This window comes from Lonchura striata, chromosome 3 (genome assembly GCF_046129695.1).
Source record: "Lonchura striata isolate bLonStr1 chromosome 3, bLonStr1.mat, whole genome shotgun sequence".
NCBI lineage: Eukaryota > Metazoa > Chordata > Aves > Passeriformes > Estrildidae > Lonchura > Lonchura striata.
In genome coordinates this window covers 5,043,249-5,059,787 of record NC_134605.1, presented here as the reverse complement: position 1 = coordinate 5,059,787, position 16,539 = coordinate 5,043,249, and the positions used below count along the sequence as shown (strand labels likewise).

Below are 16,539 nucleotides of genomic sequence, written 5' to 3'. Positions count from 1 at the left end.
TTCACACAAGGACTCCTAAATTGCATCAGACCTGTTGTGTCATTCTTCCTGAGCAATATTCCCACTGCTAACAGGAGACTGGACCAAACCCAGCAAAAGAGTATTTGACCTACCAAAGGCTGCCAAGTGCTGCAGAGGTACAGAGCAGCTGTAAAACAGCTCTGGACCTGCATATCTTCCTCCTTCCCTGCAACCAGAACTTTTAGAAACCACTTCTTTCAAAAGAAGTATGTATTTGACATAAGGAAAATTACTTCAGCCTCAGGTTAGCAAAATATTTATTTCATAAATTGGAGTATACACAAAAAACAGAGATATATTTATTTTGGCTTTAGCTTTGAAGTTACCTGTTCAGTGCAGTGCTTCACAAAAGGACTTCAGGCTTGCTTGCCTTTTATTAAAAGAAGGAAAAGTGAAGAGGTTAAGACACGTGACCCAAAACCTGCCCATGGTTATCCACACTCCTGTGGGCTCAGCAGGCTTGATGGCTTTTGTAGGAGAAAGCTTATCCTGTAGCTAAAGGACACGGATACCTTGTCTTTCAATACAGGATTCTTATCCCACAACTGCTCACAGCAGCATTTGACACTTTAGTTTGGAGCCCAGTGTGGTTTGAGGTCTACAATAAAGTAGAAGCTCAGGTCTGTGGCTGCACAGCAGGTTTTGTGGAAAACATTTCCAAGTATATTTACTCCCCTTCTGAAAACTTAATTAGGAAGAAGCTGCTGCTAATTTTAGTAGGTGAGTGGTGTTACATGGAGCATGACCAAGAGGATTTTAGTTTTCCAAATGGTACATCTTTCATTTTGCAAACTGAAATTCAGAGTAACAAAAAAGCAATATAATGGTTCTTCAGGAAATGATGAGATATGAATCTGTTTGCAAAAGCAGCTCCATGCAATCACTGGTTTTTTTAATGCTCATTTAAAAAAACCCATCAAATATGTCATTCCCAAGCAGATCTAAGCAAAGGAGAACCATCTCCAGATGAAGGCTAAAGTTCACCTCTCTTCTGAGTATTCCACGACTTGTGTATCCCTTTATCTCCATAATTATGTATGCTTTTGATATGGAAGATGAACAGAGCAGTTTGCCTGAGTTCAGCTTGGAGATTTGGGATTTGTTTGAACTGCTCACCCGGAGTTCAGGCCTGGACTGCAAAGCTTTGTGTCTCTGGCACAGACGCAGGGTGAGTGCTTAACAGGGAAGCTCTGTGTGTATACCCCTGTGGTCAGCAGCTTCTCTACCTCTAATCTATGCAAATACATCAAAAGCAAATATATTTTTAACAATGACTCTCTGGAGAATAATGAGAGAAGAAGCAATGGAGCTGTTTTTCCAGCCAATGGATCTCAGTGTGGTTGTTGATGGAAGAGATGCAGATTTTCCTTTGCATATGTGGGGAGTCAGGAGCATTGTCCCTCTCCTTTCTACCTTGGCAGAGAGAAAAGATGACATGTTGCTGTTTTGCTGTAGGAGATGCAGCTCTCTCTTCAAGAGACTCAGTGCCAGGGATTTAATTTTTCAAGAGCTTATTAAAAGTATCTGTGATTTACAGACATGGTTTCAATCCCGTGATGGGCAAATACACTCTGAGCACACTTTGTCCTGTGACTTCACATCCTCCAGCTGCTCCAAATCCCAGCTGCTTCCCAATCAGATCAAAGCTGACCAGGCTTATCTGGTAGCATGTGGAAAGATGTTTTTTAAAAGAACAATTTCAAGGCAAGGATGTCAGAAGAAGCATCCCTACATAGCTCAGATGCCCTCTCATGCATTTGGATATTTAGATATTTGGATATCTCACCAACACTGGTGGCAAAGTGAACAAGCATTTAGAAAGAAAGGACTGAGGTATTAATGCTCATGTCAGAGGTCATTGAACAAATTACTTAATATGTCACTGAAATAAGGATCTGGAAATGTTGTCCAAATCAAAGAAAATGTACATCTGATGAGGTTTGGAGGGTATTTTTCCTTCAGGAAGCAGCATGTGGTGAGTTACTGACGTGCCAGGAATTCAAAAGAGGAGAGTTTTGTATCCCTGCTGTGAAGCTGAATGACAATATAAATACAGATAGGAAGGGGAAAAGGCAGCCTCAGTCATGGGCCTCCTGCACTCTATATTCAATAATGACAAGCAACACCCAAAAAGACTCATACATCAGGCCACCTTGAATTTCTCCTGCAGTTCCTCAAAGTGGAACAGAAGTGAGTGAGAGAAAGATTTTAGTTGCAAATTGACTTTTCACCTTTTGCCAACCAAGCTTCTAGAAATGGATTTATTCTGGAAGAGATCAAAAATAGCTTTATACTTATTGGTTTTGCAAACCATTGGAAGAATATAATTTAAATTCCTTTATTCTTTTATTTTTTTTCAGAAAAAAATCCCCACCTATCTCAACCAACTTTTCAGGTAGGAATAAGTGCAGAGAAACACTAAGTGGGGGGAGAAACCCCCAAGTAGTTAAACACTGATTTTTGAAGCACTCAAAAAGCTTTTAAAAGAAATACTTTCTTTTCTAAACTTTGCAACACAGTTTATATGATAAAAAACCAAAAGAGGTGTGAGTTCTTGATGTGAAACTCAGGCTCACAAGTAAGACAGGGATGAGCTGCCCCTAAAGGCTCTGGCTCTGCTGTCACCCAAGCAGGATGGGGGAGACACTTCACTCCTTCACTTCCAACCACCATGAAGGTGAACTTCAGCCCATCACTTGTGTCATTACTGATAAAAGAGATTGGTTGTTGGAAGAGGTGGAACAGGAATTCACAGCCTTTTCCCTTGGCACAAGGAGTAGCTCAGTAACCTTGGTGTGAATATACAATCACAGATTCACAGAATTCACAGAATTGCTAGGTTGGAAGAGACCTTAAAGATCATCGAGTCCAACCAATGCCCCAACACCTCAACTAAACCATGGCACCAAGTTCCACATCCAATCTTTTATTCAACATTGAGTCTCAACACATGACTGATAAAATTGCATCACCCTCTCGTGAGATGCTCTGCCCAGGGGGAGGAGCCAAGCATTCCTATCTAGGTATAACCTGAGATTTAGAACACCACAGGCAGCCTTTTCCACTGGATTCCCAGAGGAGGAGTCCTTTCCCACTGGTTTTCCAGTGGAGGAGAACTTTCTCACTGGATTCCCAGTGGAGGAGACCTTTCCCACTGGATTCCCAGAGGAAGACCAGGCCCATCTACACCACCACTGGATCTTCAGAGAAACACTACACCCTTCTACAGGATCACTGCTTCAACAGAATGACATCTGTCACTGCAGCCACCATTTTAATTGGACTGCCTTCAGGTATCACATCGTATTCTGGCTCTATCAGTGTTGTTTTGTATTACTGCACTTTTTATCTTCTGCTTAAATTTTTTAAAAATTTTCTTCCCCTGTAAAGCACTGTTCTTCCTGTTCCCATATTTTTGCCTGAGAGCCCCCTTAATTTCAAAATTATAACAGTTCAGAGGGAGAGGGTTTACATTTTTCAGTTCAGGGGAGGCTCCTGCCTTCCTTAGCAGGCACCTGTCTTTTCAAACCAAGACAAAGCCACAACTATTTGTAGGCAATAATCCCAAACTTGTTACGTCTGGAACCATGAACACTCATGTCCAGATACCCTGATCCCACAGCCACATGTGTGAGCACCAGCCAGCAGCAAATCTACCCCACAGGAAGAAGCACCCTGCAACCAACTGATCATGGGGATCACAGGCTCAGATGTCCCCAATTAATGGAAATACTGACCTGGAGCATGACCTTGGACACCCACTGCGCCCTCTGACTGACAGTGCCAGTTTGAGAGAAAACCAGAAAGGTGAAAAACAATGTTCCATTCACCCTGAAACAGTTCCAAGTGATTCCTGGGCACCTACTGCTCTGCCTGGTGCTCCTTTCTATATTATTGCCAAGGAGTATGTAGAATTTGTCTTTTCTTCTCTCACTTCACAACTGTAATTTCAGGGAAATGGAATCACTTAAGCTTTTGGTTGGATTTCTGCATTGCTTTGCTTGAGGAAATAACAAAACCAAAGCATTGTTTCACTTTAAGACTTTCAAAATGAAGTTGTCCATTGCCATAAAAATGAAATATATATTCATTTCAAAATTTACCTCTGCTGTCATTTAGCTCTCCTCCATCCACTCCAAAATTTTCAGCTTGAACTCCACTTAACAACAACAACAACAACAACAACAATAATAATAATAATAATAATAATAAAGCAATTTCTGAAATGTTTTAATACATTGCTTAGAAGAATTGGACATCCCAGACTGTGGATTAGGAGGGGAGTTAGTTTGTGACCTGCTCTGACTGTATCCTCCTTTTATTCCTGAATATCCCTTCAGACTCAAAGGGTGAATGCCAATCTGTAAACTTGCACCTTGCATAATATTTTCTGTTTTCTTTCAAGAGTATCGACAAAACATGTTACTCTTGGATATAAATTGTCAATGCACAGCATTGGGGTGACCAAAGCAGATAGGGCTGGTTTTTAATGTTTTTATTGTTTCACAATCCTTATTTAATCCTGGTCATGCAATGCCTGTAATTAGCAATGACGTTGTGCTTTTTTGTGCTTAGAAACTGTTAATTAGGCAACAGTTGGAGAAAAATAACTGAAAGTGTAGGAGGGAAGCAAAAGGATCAATCATGACTCATCTTTTGGTAACATGAGTTATCAATAAACAGGTAGAGAAAAAGACTAATATCTGGAAAGGGTTTGTTTCCCAGTGGCTGCATTTGATCTACTCAATAGCTGGATTTCTTTGTACCCTTAAAAAGCTACAATAACAACTGCTCTCCTTTTTTAGCATGCTAATCACATACCCAAAAAATGATAATCTTGCTAATCATTATAATGCTTAGGGGAAAATAAGAATAAGGTGTCCTGCTGTTAGGTGCTGCACAGCCCCTGCCTGGATGTGTAATGCTGAGGGAATGTGGGAAATGGGTATCACACAGCTCCTGCTGTTAGGATGTACTGGGAAAACTTCTGCTGCAGGATGGTAGTGCTGTGATTATGACATGTTGGAGCAGGGAAGGGGAAAAAGATCAAACTGGAATAATTGTTTTTACTTTTTCTATTCAATAAGTCTTTTGGACAGGACAGATACCAGTCAGGAATTCACATCAAAATCTTTAAGCTGTTTTAAGAGAAACTCTTGAAAAAAATAGAAGAAAGCTCATTTAGGCATTTTTAAGGCAGAGCTTTTAGCAGTCTTCATGTTGAAGCAGTATTTTCTTTAGAAACAGACCTAAATTGAATTTATTTTTAAAAGTTTCAGTGAAGCCACTTAATTTTGGTTCAAGCCAGACATTTAGTTTGAACAATCTATTTTACTTTTGTTTTGCCAAACCCCCTCTACCTCCACTCCTCATTTGAAGCTGACTTTAAACTTTTTTGTTTCATGTTATTTGCTTCATTCAGGAAACTTATGGAAAAATTAGGTAGTTTTGCTTTACGCAGGAGACCTAGTTTGGTCTCCAGGTGAATGTCTGTTGAATTGTGAATTTCACATATCCTCATCTGTGGTTCCAGCCATGCCATGAAGACCCTCTTGAGCCTAGAAGGTGCACATGGTTTGGTGATTCCTACCCTGCTCTTGCTGGTAGGAGCTTCCAGCTTTCTGTGGTGATTTCAACCCCTTGTGCATGAGTATGTGAGGAAAATGTACCTTGGTTCAGACAATGGAGATCTTTCATTTTACCTTTAATATAGTATAATCTTTAGCTGCAGACTAACAAGAAAATGTCTCTTAGATGGGTGATTCAGAATGAGAATAAACCTGCCAGCTTCAAATTAAAGGAGAGTCGTGACAGAGAAAGCCTTCTACCCACAACACAACAACAGAATCCAGTGCGTTTTCACTGCTGGTTCACAGTGCATGTTTGGAGTCTCACTAATAAAGCATAACAGATGTGATCAAATAAATGAAAACTGCTCAACTGAAAGCAATAAGGATTTTGGAAACTGGGTTAATAATACTTGTGTTTTGAAATGCTGCTATTGCTGGCCTGGATCAGGAATGGGGTGGCCAGCAGGAGCAGGGAGCTCATTCTTCCCTTGTACTCAGCACTGGTGAGGGCACAGCTGGAGTGCTGTGCCCAGTTCTGGCCCCTCAGTTTGGGAAGGATATTGAGACCCTTGAGTACATCCAGAGGAGGCAACAAGGCTGGAGAGAGGCTTGGAACACAAACCCTGTGAGGAACGTTTGAGGGAGTTGGGGTTGTTGAGCCTGGAGAAAAGGAAACTCAGGGGTGACCTTACTCTCTACAACTCCCTGAAGGGAGGTTGTAGTCAGGTGGGGTTGGGCTCTTTCTCCAGGCAGCAACTGACAGAACCAGAGGTCACAAGTCTCAAGCATCAAGGGAAATATAGGTTGGATATTAGGAAAAAGTTTTTCACTGAAAGAGTGATAAAGTTCCAGAATGGCCTGCTCGGGGATGTGGTGGTGTCACCATCCCTGGATGTGCTTAAAAAAAGACTGGACATGGCACCAACTCAGTGCCATGGTTTAGTTGAGGTGCTGGGGCATGGGTTTGACTTGATGATCTTTAAGGTCTCTTCCAACCTCATTGTTCTGTGAATTCTGTGAACTTCTGTTTAGCAAATGCTCTGCAGCTTTTAGATGAAAGCATGATGTATTCTCAGTGAATGAATACTGACAAGATTGTCCCTTGGCATGGTGCCATCAGAAGTATCTTGGTGCTGGTCATTATCCTTGAAACAAAGTGTCATCAGCTGGTGTGGCCACACCTGCCATTTCCAGTTTGGAAGTCCCTGTTTGCAGTGTGGCAACAAATGTTCTCTCACAGGCATTTTTATTACTGTTCATCTCTTAAATCATCATTGGAAAGAAGCTGTGCCAAATAATCTTCACTCTGCTGCTTTCCCTACATGTGGAACTGATTTGGGAGACTGTGGCATTTTCTTGGGACTTGATATCCTGCACTGTTTGCTGTTTCTGGAAGCAGGAGTGTGCCTCCCTGTGTGATTGCCTTTGTTCTGGGGTGGGCTTGCTGGTGTCCCGGAGCTGCTGTGCTCAAGGTGCCGTGGGCTGATCTTCCCTTCAAAAGTCTCTGGTTTGTCTTCTCCCTTTTCAATTGACTGCATTCACAACATACAGACATCTACGCTCTTGATTCTATAAAATTCATTATGGCACTGTCTACAGGCTTCTGCCAGGTTTTGAACTCCATTAACCTGTAAGGACTTATAACTCCTATGAGGAGCAGTTGGGGGAGCTGAGGGTGTTTAACCTGGAGAAAAGAAGGCTTAGGGGAGACCTTATCACTCTCTGCAACTCCCTGACAGGAGACTGTAGTGAGTTTGGGGTGGTCTCTTCTGCCAAATAAGAAGCAATAGGGCAAGGGTAAATGATCTCAAATTGTGCCAAGGGAGGTTTAGGTTGCTCATTAGGAAAAAACTGCTTCACTGAAAGGGTTATCAAGCACTAAAAATGGTGGCATCACCTTCCCTGGAGTTATTTAAAAGCTGTGTAAATGCAGCACTTTGAGACAAGGTTCAGCACTGGACTCGGCTGTGCTGAATTAGTGTTTGCTCTCAGTGATTTAAAGGTCTTTTCCAGCCTTAATAATTTTATTATGCTATGCCCTGCTCCAAGCCAAAACTTGTGCCAGGCAGCTCCTAGTCAGCCTGAGCTCTAAGAAAAACATCTGTTTTGAAGGTCAGACCCTAGAGTAACTAGCATGACAGCCAGCCCGAGATACAGGACTGTCCCTCTTTTTTTTTCTAGCTTCACTTTTTTCTTGGATTGTCAGTGTTAACAAAATTGTGACCAAGTAAGGCTACAACAGCAAGTAAATATCCCATCACAAATGAATCAGCTGCACAGGGAATGGTGGTGAGAGGGATTTGCTATTTTGGAGGTGACAGGAGACTGTCATTTAAAGATGCCCTGCTTTGCTTTGCCTTGCAGCACAGGCTCCGAATGCAGCTGCCTTGCTGGGAGCAGGAGGGCAAAGCAGCCTTGAACAGCAGCTCAAGTTTTGGTGCCATTCTGACAGAGCTTGCCCACCCAATCTCCCTGCTCTGGAGTGGTTCAGGCAGTCAGCCAGGCAGAGCTGCTGGTTCAGCTTTATTCTGTGCGATAAATGTGCTCTGGCACTGCACCAACTGCCTTATCTGCTTGTAAGGACAGAATCCCCCGGGAGCCACCCTCCAGGCCCAACTAGGATTATGCTCAGCAGACAAAGGGAGCCAGTTGTGATGCTCAGCACACCAGCTTTGCCTTTCTAAGTCCTGCTAACTTTGAGAGTGTGACCAAGTTCAGGAGAGAAAATTAGCCAAGGGAAGTAATCTTTTATCTGTCTTAATTATGCATTAATAAAACCTGCAATTGACTCTCCCCTGCAGTCAACAGTCAGTCAATGGTATATTGTATTTCAGCCAAACATCTGCCCCTCGGGGTCACTGAAGGACTGTCCCAGTTACACCAAAGGCAGAACCAGTTCCACGACATCAGTTGGATTCCGATGCTGTTGTGTGTGCAAAGTACCTTCTGATTACATAGGCAGTAGCATTGCCTACCAGTAAATTCCCCTGAGATCAATGAAAAGGTTTTCCTGCATCATCCATGCACCAGAAACCAAATGACCCCACTTCTGTTTATAAACACAGACTTTGAACTTAGCCCATCCACCCATGTGCAGGAAGATTGGTCTCCTCCATTGGGACTGGGAATGAGACTTTGAAGAGTTAAATGAAGGGTGAACATATGCCCACAAAAGCCAGAGGAAAACTTCTGTCATGTCAGTACTGGCACTGGAAAACAAATGCATGCTTTAAACTCAGGGTGGAGGAGGCCAATGGTGGGAAAACCATGAAAGCAAAGCATCCACAGACCTGGAAACGTATTTGGCTGCAGCTCCAGATCCAAAGGTGTGTGGCCATTTTCAAGGTGGTTTTCTGCATGGTGCAGAACCTCAGCCTCTTCTGAACCAACTCAGGAAAGAAAAAAGATGTGTGCAGAAGGAGCTGGGGGGCTGTGATAGTGCTTTTCTCTTTGGGCAGATGTGTACTCACCGTTAAAAAAGCACATTGGATGTTTCTTGTTTCTTGTTCGGCAACTCAGACAATAGATAGACAAATAAATAAATACAGAAAAAACCCCAAGGTTCAGGTGCTGTTTGAAAATGGTGAGTTTTGTACACCATAAGTTTAATACAAATGAATTTTTGCACATCCTTATATAATCCATATACCATATATTAATTCATATACCAGTTGGATTAAACCATTACATGAGCTTGGGAAACAAAGCTACTATTTGGGAGGTATCAGCATATGTGTGTGCCACATACAGAGCATTTGCAAAACTAATTGGAACAGCTTTTCTGCTTTGGTTTTGAGAACCACTGAGTCTGAAGAAGTTCAATCTCTTTAGTTTCCCACTCTGGCTATGCTGTGACGGGCAGAAGCAGCCTGGTCTGCAGGAGAGAGGAGATGCAGACAGGGGCTGAAACTCATATTTTTGCAGAGATTTTCAAACACATCCTCATTTCCCAGCCACAGAGGAAAGCACATCACCAAGCCCTGCCCTGGCTGTCTGGCATTGCTTCCTGCAGCCTCTTTTGGCACCACATATTGGATAACCCAGGTGTGATTCCAGGAGTGGTCAGCATCCCTGGCAGATGACAGTACTTTCAGTACCATCATAAAGTAATGGACCTCCTTTCATCTGCACAAAAGGGAGATTTCATCCAGCAACACAATGTAATTCCCTTCAAAAGTGTAGCTAAAACCTATCACTCTAAGCTGTTTGTTTAATTCTCCATATTACTTCATGTTCTATTACACTTCTCTCTGCTTAAATGCTTATTGAAGCAAACCAGAAGTGCATAAAAACCAATGTAATTAGCAATAAAAATAATTCCAACCCCCAATTACTTCATTAATATGGAGAGAAGTGCAAATTGCACAGAAGCAACTTTGCCTACAGGTACAGAGCCAGTGCAGCACCATTAATGGTAATGGTACCACCAGAGACAGGGCCTCTTCATGCTCCAACATAAGAAATACGTTCAGATTCTGAAGCAATTATTTTTTATTATTTTTAAAAGTACCCCCATTTTTTACTATCATTTTTTAACCTAAGACAGTGAAGTACCTGCAAAATCCTGCCTTGACTTTCACACATCCTTCCTTGATGTGCTTTTGTACCAGCAGTGCCTCCAGGAGATAATCCCTCTCCCTTTTCCTCCCCTTGAAGAAGCAATTCTTTCTTGTCAACTCTTCAAGCAGCGCTTTTCAGCTGTGGCAGCATCCAGTAGCTAAGCAACAAACAGCATCCCCAAACACAAAACCAAGGTGCACGGGAAAAAAAATCCCTGCTGTGCACATAATAACACAATCCAGGGAAAATTGCTGCATCACGGACACTTTTGCTTGGTGCTGAAAAGGAATCAGCTGCCACATCTGACCCAGTGGCTGAAGTGTCAGGGTGCTTGCCACCTCCTTCTGCCATTGGCAGAGTTTTTGCCCTGACTTGGTCCTCACAGACTATCTGAGGAATCATCTGGGCATGTAGGGCTGGAAGCATCACCTTGATTCACATCATTTGTAGGTAGCAAAGAAGACAGTTAGGACATGAGTGGAAATGCTTTATGCCCAATGGGTTACTCCATCTTGGCAAAGGTTGGCAGAGGAAAGCAAGGCTGTGAAAGCACTGCAGCCAGAGCTGAGATAGTGCCACAGCCCTGTAGATACTTGGGGACTATTGATCCCAAATACCAAAATATCCTATCCTATCCTATCCTATCCTATCCTATCCTATCCTATCCTATCCTATCCTATCCTATCCTATCCTATCCTATCCTGTCCTGTCCTGTCCTGTCCTGTCCTGTCCTGTCCTGTCCTATCCTATCCTATCCTATCCTATCCTATCCTATCCTATCCACCCTTTTCTAGAAAACATTACCAGCAGCTAAAAGCCAGTGTAATTACTGGTGCCATACTTACTGTCATGGATCTTTCTGCTTGGTGGTTGGAGAATTTTTTAGTTGTTTTTAGTTTTTGACCCCTGCACTTAAAAAGTACTCTTCATATTGTTCGGCTAAAGCCAAGAGCCAACACCAACCTACTCAGCTTCCCCTTTCACTTGTTTCTTTTTGCTGTTTTGCTGCTCCCATTTTCTTTTCCTCTCCCACACACACTACTGTGACTGAATAACCTGAAGCACAATTTCCTTTTAATAGGCAAATGACTTTTAGTTGCCCCCTGAGTTATGGCCTAACATATGTTTCATTATACAAGCCATAAAATCATTCCATATATTGTGCATTTTGTTTCAACAGACTTATTAATGAGAAAGCAAAGTTCATCACATTAAAAGAGTAAAAGCAGCTAATGGGCACCTAATTCCTTGCATAACTGACTGCATAGATAGCACAGCAAGTCTGCTCCAACAAGTAAATTATAAATGCATAATGAGTTGTTTCTGATCCCCAAATCAGGCTTGTTCAAACAGTTGTAGAGAAGATATCTGGAATATTATTACTCTGAGCTGAAGCAAGTCTGTGTAGGAAAGGAATATGGGAGCTGAGCAATTTCCTGTGCTGTTGTATTTAGAAATTCACTGGGAATATATTATTGCCTACAACCACTGAACAGGATGACCAATACATCAACATTTAAAGAGGATGATCTGGGTCAACAAATACACTTCCCAGTCCACCAGGGATTGCTTGTTCAGCTGTAAACCTGAGCCTGACAGCAAAAACCTTTGGTAAGAAACATGCTTGGGATAAAGTTTGGTCAACAGAGCACATTAAATAGCAATGCCCATCTAGAAAGAGAGAAAACCCAGATAGAAAGCAGGGGAGCAAGGGTATCGTAAAAGCGACCCCCAACATCTGGGAAGAATGAGCTCTGAACTCCAATGATTTCAGATAGCTAATTAATTACTTTATTAAAATATATTATACTATAACTATATTACACTAACAAGTACTATCCCTATCTAACCAGAAAACCTGTGACTCTCCTGAGAGTCCCAACACAGCTGTGGATCCAATTGGTCAATGAATCCAAAACACCATCACCAGAATCAAATCAAGCAATCACCTTGGGTGAACAATCTCCATATCACATTCCACATGGGCACAAACAGGGAGCAGCGAGTGAGGTAAGAATTGTTTTGATTCTCTTTTCTCTGCTTCTCTCAGAGCTTCTCTCAGGAGAAATCCTGGGAAAGCCAAGTCTCTCACTATTCAGAGGGCATGTGAATACCACACAAGGGTCCACCTGGATGTTTGTCCTACTCCTGCATGAAGGTCTTAGTGAATTTAGAGGCAGCAAATTCCCATTCCTTCAAGTCATCTCTGCAATCTCTTAGCCAGGACATTAACATAACAACATAACTGTTGCCTTCTTGAACCAAAGAGGAGTTGTGTCCCTTTGGGTACAATGAGGTGATTAAAAAATGTTTGGAAAGCTTTTATTCACAGAAATATGCTGCTCTTACCTTCCAAAAACTAATGATCATATTAATAATCTATGGCCTCATTCATGAACCCCCAGGGTCATAGCAAACGTAGGCTGGCCTTTAGGGATTGAGAGCATCAATACAGCTGTGTTAAATTCTAAAATTAATAATAACCATGGAGAAATTCCTGGCAACCTTACTATGAGGATCCCATCCCACATGCAACTCCCTTGAGTTGCCCTTCCTTTCTCAGGTTAAGGTATTTTGTAGTTAAAAAAAAAAAAAAAATAAAGCATTTTGTTGCCTTAAGTTACAGTTAAAGAAAACTTCTGCTTATTTTTGGGCTCAGACTTGGCCCCAGCCAGTTCATCAGTGGAGCTGTGCTGACTTCTGCCAGTTTGTCACCTGGGTCCTGTGTAGAAAACTGAAGAAGCAACTCTTTTCATTTTTTAATCTTTACTTAAAGCTTTTTCATGTCCCTGGGAATTTGCCATTCTGGAATTGCCCTGTACTTCAGCAGAGAAATAAGCCCATCCCTCCCTTATCAAGGTGTGAAGTAGTTTTTTACAGCAGTACTGTGGAAATTACAAATCCTCTGCAATGTCAAACTGTTTGGTTGACTGTGATGGGCTGAGCAGGGTGGATGGCAGAGCCTGATGTTCTCCATGCCTTGTGCCAAACCACATTTCCTGCACCCCAGATCTGGCTGTTGCACTTCTGACACTTTGCAACTCCACAGTCAAGAGAACTGCTTAGAGTTAAAACTGAGAGGGTTTATCTGGAAAATCACAGTGCAAAGATTAAATACATTAAAATAGCTATTAAAAATACATAACAGTTCTTGTTAATGCACTCATACCATACTGAAAGAGTATTTACTTATTTACATTTTTGCTGTGATCCTGTAGCTTGAGTAAAGCTGCTCTTCCCATTCATGCACATTCTGAGCACTTTGATTTCTATAGCATCGTGATTTCATTACTTTGTCCCTTGGAAACTTTTCCTGAATTGTTCTCTGCAGCTCAGCAACCTGAAACCACCTGTATAACACAAACCTGTCTCAGGCATATAATTCTTTCCTCAATTCCCTAGCTCATTTTTGATTCACAATTTATTGGCTTTTTATGTGTAAATGCTGACTGCTCCTTTGGACTGGTCTGGAAATGGCTTTGCCTTTAGATTTTGCTCAGGGGGTTAGTATGGAAGTCTGTTTGATGTACAGCTTTCCATAGGCTCATGAGTCATGAAGTCAGACAGATGAAGCAGCTGTACCATGTACAGTAGTTACAGGGCTGCCTTCTGGGCTGGGATGTTCAGCTTAGGAAAGAAGAATTGTCCTTAAGTTGTCTCAGTGTCTACAGAGTGATCTTGACTGGACACCCAATTCCCAGACAGCTAAATTAGAGAGGATGGATCCCGTTGACTACACCATGGTGCTCTGAGGTAGAAGCAAGATATTGTGGAGTCTTCAGTGCTGAAACACCTCTTTTCACATCCTAATCGTGCCCTCAGGTGCATCAGCAAAAGCAAAGTAGTGAGAGCCCAACAGAGCCCAACCCACAGGCCTAAAATTCCAGAATTAAGTATTTCTTCTTCAGAGAAGATCCTGAACTTTCACAGTGGCTGCACAGGCAGAGGGGCAGGTCTGGCATGAGCAGCCATCGTGCCTTAGTGTCAAGGTGGAAAAGAGGGACATCTTCCAATGAGGGCAAAAAGATGGAATGCTACATATCATAAAGTTCAGCTTGTGCTTGAAAAATTGCTCTGGTGTTTTTAGGATTCCCTCCCCAAAAAATCAGTCTTTTTTGACAGCAGTTACTTTGATAATGTGATATTCTGGGAGGGGTATGGGAATGTTGGGCCATGAGGATCCAACCTCATTTCCAGCCCACATCGCTGCACAGCCAGCAAGTTTATCTGCAGCTCTCTGTAATCTGTAGAGCCATTTCCCTGTCTTTTCTCAAATATCAATAAAATCATAACTTGCCTGCAGTAATTCTGACACAGCTGCATGTAATGTTCCCCACAGCACTTCCCTGTCTCTCAGGAGCTGCTGTGGACAAGGTGACAGATGAGGAGATTCTGCCAACAACAGAGTTTTGTTCTTTCTGATTTTGTCTTGTTGACCATTTTGCTGTCTACTGAGGAGCTTGTGCATGAGGGCAGAGGGGAAGTTGATGCTGATCTGGCTGGGAGAGTCACTGCTACTCCTTGCACCATGGTAATGAGGATAAATTTGTATGCACTGGGGATGGGAAGGTCTGTAGTATTTTACTAGGGCCAGTGGAGAGTTTTCTTGGGAAAACTCTATTGTCAATGGGAGAAGAGGAGGCAATTGCCTTTTTGGTAGATCCCTGCAATTCCTTAGCAAATGTAGGATCATGTTTCCCTCAGCAGGTGCAGGATTCTGTCAGTGCTGAAATAATAAGTCAGAGAAAGCAGTTGCCCCCGTGGGGCAGCCCCTCCCTCCCTAATTTACCGTGCTGGCATAGGACCACAATGGTCAGACCTTAATTGCTGTCTGGTGGGGGTCTTCTCCTTGTTTCCAGTAGATTCATTTCTGTCTTACACACTTCCACTCACCACATCTCATGTTCCTTCATCGTTTTGAAATCTTCACACACAGCTGGAACAAGGTTTGCCATCTGGAAAGGCTGCCAGTGCTGTGTGTCCACAAGCATCTGGAGTAAGGGGCTGCATGGTGGCCCAGGACCCCCTGTCCCAGCAACCTTCACATCAGAGCAGAGGGGGACATTGCTTCCAGCAGCTCTGGACAGGGGTAGCTGGGAGCCCTTGGCTTGGAGAGGTGAAAGTGGGGCCAGGATGGAGGCAGCAGGTGAGTTCACAGCTAGGCACTGTTCTTTTGGCTTTGCTTTCACTGCTAAAACTTCAGGTAACCTCTGAGGAAAGTTAAACACAACAAGTGCTCTGTGCTGATCATCCCAGTGGACTGCTGCAGAACAAGGCACCAATGGCACAACTTCCACACAGTTTTCCTTCAGCTGCTGGTGGCATAACCAGAGAGCATCACAGAAAGGCTGAGCTGCTGCTCCCACTGGGTTTGTGCCAGAGCAGCAATCTCAGTTGAGTTTCTAGTGCAATAAATCACAGCTTCTTCAAAGCATCCCCCCTCCTATCCTTTTCGTGCAGTTTTGCTTCTCAGAGGCTCATCCTGCATGGTTCCCCTGTGCTGGGAAATGAGAGTATCCAGCTGCAAAGATTCATCAGCACAAACACCTTCTACCACGAAAAATGAGCCATTGAGTGGGACAGGGCTGTGTCCTGGGGAGAGCCCTGCCAGGCAGTCAGGCATGTGGTTTAATGAAAATTTGAGCTACAATTTGAAGCAGTTTAGCTTTTTACCACTCAGCTGTATTGTCCCCTGTACAGCATTTGTCTTTTGGATCTGGATAGAAATGGACTCTACCCTTGGTCTGCAGCCATTCTTCGTGTGGGCAGTGGCTCTAATTATGCATGAATTAACCTTAATTAAACCAATTCTTGTGTAACTGCAGATTCAGACAATGCACTGAACAAATGGTGAACAAATATTGTCACTTTCAAGGCATTAACCCACATCAAATGCTTAATTAGAAAGTCAGATTGTAAATTGCTGCAGATTTTTTAGCCCTTTGTTCTTCAAATGATTGAACAGGAGTAGTGGCCAAATACCCTGAATGCTCCCAAAACCTTGGCTGAATTAATTTTCTTAGCTGCTGAGGCCAAAAGATGTTTTCTGTTTAGGAAAAGGGAATGATCCATCCTTAACTGTAACATTTGTCAGGCTGCTCTAGAGGGTATCAGAATGGTGGGCTCAGGTAGAGACACCAAGTTCCCTTTCTGGAGGCTGGGTGACTTTGTGCAAATTGCTGGATTATTTGGTGATTCCTGCTGCCATCTGCCTTGCTGTTTGTCCAGAAAATGCTTCCTAAAACTGGCACTGTCCCTCGTGTTGTGCCATGGGCTGCAGCTTGCACCCTGTAAGCAGTAATGCAGCCAACAGATGGTGCTGGCACACACGGCTGCTCCAGGTTTCTTCCCAAAATGCCACACAAGCTTTCTGCAATTCGGGATCCAA

At 42.8% G+C, this 16,539-nt stretch overlaps 1 long non-coding RNA gene across 1 annotated transcript in view; it reads left to right on the top strand.

Moving 5' to 3' along the window:
- Positions 1-12,048: 12,048 nt before the first annotated feature.
- The window catches only part of LOC144245985 (uncharacterized), a 29,978-nt gene continuing 25,487 nt past the window's right edge, over positions 12,049-16,539 (top strand). Inside the window, exon 1 of the long non-coding RNA XR_013339573.1 lies at positions 12,049-12,161. This is a non-coding gene — a long non-coding RNA (uncharacterized LOC144245985). The remainder of the gene's footprint in view (positions 12,162-16,539) is intronic.